Source organism: Cibotium barometz, chromosome 7, assembly GCF_041138505.1.
Source record: "Cibotium barometz isolate CiBa-2024 chromosome 7, ASM4113850v1, whole genome shotgun sequence".
In the NCBI taxonomy this organism is placed as follows: domain Eukaryota; kingdom Viridiplantae; phylum Streptophyta; class Polypodiopsida; order Cyatheales; family Cibotiaceae; genus Cibotium; species Cibotium barometz.
In genome coordinates this window covers 39536570-39542034 of record NC_141052.1, presented here as the reverse complement: position 1 = coordinate 39542034, position 5465 = coordinate 39536570, and positions in this window count along the sequence as shown.

The following is a 5465-nucleotide window of genomic DNA, read 5'->3' as shown; positions in this document are numbered from 1 at the left end:
ACCTCTACCTTGATGTCCCATACCATCAAGAGGTATAACTCCAATCCAATAGCATGTAGCTAAAGTGTGAAATGGTAGAAGAGTAGATATGAACCTCTACACAAGAGAGCATAACATAGCCTTGGCCTCATGGAGCCCAAACCTCCAAGCCCCCTTGAGTGTGCCCCATACCCCTATTATATAGGAGGGCCCTCAAGTGACTCTTGACTCTCCATTTCCAATGTGTGACCCTTGGATGCCTGACCCTAACCTTAACCCTTAAGGTTAGTCCTAACCCATGCTCCACTAGAGCTTGTTCCCATGCTCCCATGCTCACAAGCCTAATGTGGGTTAGCCTCCTAGTATATGCACACATAATGTGTATATAACATAGCACACATAATGTACATATAACATACTTTCCCTCTCTCAAAACATTGCACTCTTGCAATGAAAAGAAGGAGAACTGCGTTGAACAATCTCAACCAACTCCCAAGTCGAATCCTCAATTTTCCTATCTTTCCACCTAATTTTAACCTCAGGGATTAGTCAACTAGAAAGTTTCCTTTCCCTGAATTCAAGTACCTTATCAGGTTCATGTGGAACATAGGATAATTCATCGACTTCAACGAGTTCTTGAGGAGTAACTGTGTTATCCTCACCTCCCAGTTTTCCTTTCAATCTATGGATATGAAAGACTGGATGAACTCTAACAATTGGAGATAGTTTTAGTTCATACGCAATCGTGCCAATCCAATGTATAACTCGAAATGGACCACAATATCTAGGAGATAAATTCAAGCATTTTCCCATTGACAAAGTCTGAGAATCTTTAAGAACATTAAAATAAACCAACGCTGCTGGTTCAAAAGATCGAGATGAGCGTCTCCTATCAGCATAAAACCGTGCCTTATCATGAGCACTCCTGATAGAATCCCGAGCTTTGGTCAGCATTTATTGCATATCTCGCAAGAAATCCCTCGATGCATCAAGCTCGATGTCCTTAAGACCGACATCAATAGGTGCCCTGGGTTGATACCCATACATAAGTATGCACGGACTAAAAACCAATAGCCATAAATTTAAAACTGTTTATAGGCAAATTCCATCATTGAAATATTTTCCAATATGATGATTTTCTAGAGACATATGCACGAAGCATATGTACTTTAATCTGATTCATACGCTCTGTTTGCCCATCAGACTGCGGATGATCAGAGCAATTCATATTCAAAGTAACTTCCTCGTTGTAAACCTTTCGGAATAAAGTAGGAAAACATGGCATTATAACAACAAAAACCAGGGATTCATCGGCGCCCCGACATACCCACATCTGCATATGGAATAATCAACGTCTCGAGTTACCCATATCAACATAGAGTCATCAACGTCTCGATGAGTCACATGTGTCCATCCGTAAACCTATCAGGTTGATTGTGTAAATCACCTAAAGTACGGAACTAGAGAAAGAAATGCCAATAAAGGAAGAATCCAAATTTTCTTATCCGAACACAACAAGATAAACTTGTTTGAACTCTAAAGAAAGAGATTTCAACAAGTGAAAATACCGATGAGATTTCCCTCATCAAAACATGCAGGCTATAGGATAAAAGAAATTTATCTAGAGAATGCCCACACTATAACTTCTAGTGAATTTAGAAAATAAGATTGTCTTTGAATGTTGAGGTCAACATGCTAAGTGATGTAAGCAAAGCAACAATCTTGAGCCCAAATTATCCCATAAGATAATATATGTGAGGGATCACTAGCGTCCCATACCACCATGATACCACCCATACATACCTTAACAATTTGAAACTCACTAGTATGCCGTCTAGGAAAATATGAATAAAATCCTATATAAAGGGAATAAGATGGCCTTATCTAGACTTTCACATACTAACCCTGTCTCTATATACTTGAGACTACATCAAGGAATAACTCCTTCTGAGTACATCATTAGAAAAGAAATTGAATTATTGGCGCCTTTCTAATGATAACTACCCAAAACATAATAAAGTTAGGGTAGAGAAATAACTCACCTAGACATATAAGTAACTAGGTATCCGAGTTGGAATATGTACAAGAGTACAAAAAATATACTCTAAAATTACGTGTAAAAAACGAAGGCAAATGCTACCTTCAAAGCACATGTAAATATTCAAAAGATCAAAAGATCCTTATAAAACCATGGATAAAAGCATAGAAGCTCCTCCAATCCATAAAAACCATAGTTGATCATAAAAATCAATGCATACCATCTAATGGACATAAATCATGCCAAAAGAAGCATTAAAATTGGTGGTGGCCAACTCATCAATCGGGAGTATATGAACATTGCGTTGTTCAAATAAAACTCCAAAGTAAGAAAGTGAAACACATGTGTGTAACACTCAATAAAAAACCCCTAGACACAAGTGATCTAGGCAAAACCTGGTGAGTTCATATAAAACTTGGAAAACATCCAATAAAAATCCACCAAAACAAACCGATCAACTAACCCATGATAGAGGCTTAAGAAATTAAGCACAAACCACACTTAAAAAAGTGCAAAATAAATTATCATGAAAAAGTGTCAAAGGTGAAACACACTTTGAACGAAAATTATAGCCATCAAAAGAAATTAAGAAACATGTCCAAAAAGAATGGCTAAACAATGGTAAAAAATCATGAATACATTGTTTAGAATTAATCCAAACATAAATATCCATTAATACGAGATATGACCGTATTAAAAATATGCGAATAACCCACATCTATCTAATGTCAGCACGAAAAAACGTACTTCAACATTAAATAACCCTCGAAAATATTAAATTATTGAGAAAAAGAATTATCATGATTTTTTTCTAATTTTTTCTAATTTTCTAGGGCCTCAAAATATAACAATTTTGAATTCCACCAAACCTATCTTATGGCATTCCAAACCTATATTTCTCCAGAAAATTTTTAGCAATTAAATTTGCCAAAATACCATTGATATTTAAAAAATACAAATTTTTAGGATTTCTAAAAATAATTTCAGAATATTCCTATTTTTTTGAGAATCCCATCGTTCACAAAATTTGCAAATCTGCCTGCGACAATTCTCAAATCCAATGAAATTTTTCAATTTTAATGGATTTTTCTAATTTTTTGGGTCAAAAAATATAATTTTAAAGAAATTTGAATGGTCACGGGCGCCCAAATGGACACACCACATGCCAAACACCAACCTCACATTTTTCCGAAATTTAAAATAACCTTTGTCTAATTTTCCACTAATTTTTATAAATTTTTTAAAATTTTTAAATTACCCCGAACGCATTTAGAATACGAACGGTCAAAAAATTTCGGAATTCCAATGGTTTTCCCGGAATACGGAAAGCCAAAAGTTTTGGGACAATAAAAAGACAAAAAAAATTGGAATGTGAAAGGTCAAAGGTTTCCGGAATACGGAAGGTCAAAAGTTTTTCTGGAATTCGGAAAGCCAAAAGGTTTCGGGAAAACGGAAAGCCAAAGGTTTTCCGGAAGATGAAAAGCCAAAAATTTTTAAGAAAGAATTTTCAGAGAATTTTTCCCTCAAATCCCAAAATTTTTAGTATTTTTCAGGCTTTTTTTCGAAGCTTTTTCCTTGAAAAATCTCCAAAAGCTTTTTTTTAATATAAAAAACTCATTTAAAAAAAATGAAAAATAAGCTTTTTTAAGCTTTGCATGGAATTGATTTTTTCTAAGGGGGGGCGATTTTTTTCGCCCGGCTGCTGCAGCGCAGCCCCCCCCTCGCCTGCGCATGGACAAGTGAGAGAGAGAGGGACTCTCTCTTCTCCCCTCTCTCCTCCCTTTCCTCTCCATTTCCATCTATCTCCTCCAATCTCTTCTCTCTCTCTCTGTTAATCAGAGAGATTAGCTTAATCTTTAATTAAGGTTTTTAATTAAACTTTTTAATCATAATTATGATTAATGTTTAAAAAAATCATTTTAAAGAGATTTTCTCCCGGAAAAAAGAAGGAAAAATCAGATTTGAGAGGCGGAGAGAGTCCCACGCACATGGGAGAGCATCTCATGCATCAACACGCTGTCCCCTACTGAATTTCAGTAGAAATTGACAGAAATTTGATCACATTCCCGCGGAAAAAACTCGCAAAAAATGTATAAAAATACATTTTAAATTAAAAAATACTCAAAAAATTCCTAAAAATTTAGAAAAAAAATTGAAAAATTCCAAAAATTCTGAAAATTCAGGGAATCCATTCTACAAAAATATCCACCATAAACTTTATGGTGTTTTTGTAAAAAATTCTATTAAAGCTTGATTTTAACCATAAAAAATAGGAAAAAATAGCATTAACTCACGGAATTTCCTCGCAACGTCGATTCGTCCATTGAATTGTAGTTACACACGTTCAAATCACCAAATAGATGATCCACGTGCAATTCATAAACACAAATCAATAAAAAATAACATTTTATTAGTAAATATTAAAATTTACTTTAAAAAAAATCAACAACAATTAATTAGAGATTGCTCTGATACCACTGTTAAAACCCTAAGATCTCTCTAGATAATTGTTATGCATAAACATGCATAAATCAAGCATAAACTCAACCACCCAACCACCCCCGAGCCCAAGGGATGCACGCATGAATAATAATGAAATACATCATACCTCTACCTTGATGTCCCATACCATCAAGAGGTATAAGTCCAATCCAATAGCATGTAGCTAAAGTGTGAAATGGTAGAAGAGTAGATATGAACCTCTACACAAGAGAGCATAACATAGCCTTGGCCTCATGGAGCACAAACCTCCAAGTCCCCTTGAGTGTGCCCCATGAGTGTGCCCCATACCCCTATTATATAGGAGGGCCCTCAAGTGACTCTTGACTCTCCATTTCCCATGTGTGACCCTTGGATGCCTGACCCTAACCTTAACCCTTAAGGTTAGTCCTAACCCATGCTCCACTAGAGCTTGTTCCCATGCTCCCATGCTCACAAGCCTAATGTGGGTTAGCCTCCTAGTATATGCACACATAATGTGTATATAACATAGCACACATAATGTACATATAACAATTATCGTTTTGCTTTCCTTTGCCTTCTCTCTTCTTTGATAACTTGGCTGCCTCAGGGGTGGCAGTGCCATCAGAATGTAGTTTCAAAGTAGTCTCCACACTAGCTACTGCTGCATTGTACAGATGTGCACCTTACTCCAGATGTGTAGGCACCTCCTCAACAGCCTTCTATGTCGTCTCTTTTGTCTCGGTAGAACTCTCAGTTGCCTTCTCTACCTCTGCAACAGTATAAAAAGTAGCCCCTTGCACATACTGTGCACTCTCTCCTCGTATATCAAATCTAGACTCCCCTGCACCCTTGTCTCCACCGGATTTCGAGCCATCCTCATCTAAATCATGTATGAAATGTTGCTTCATAGCACTTGCATACGGAGTGTAGAGTATAGTACAAACAAGAATACTTTACGAACACGGATGGCTGGGGCAGACACCCA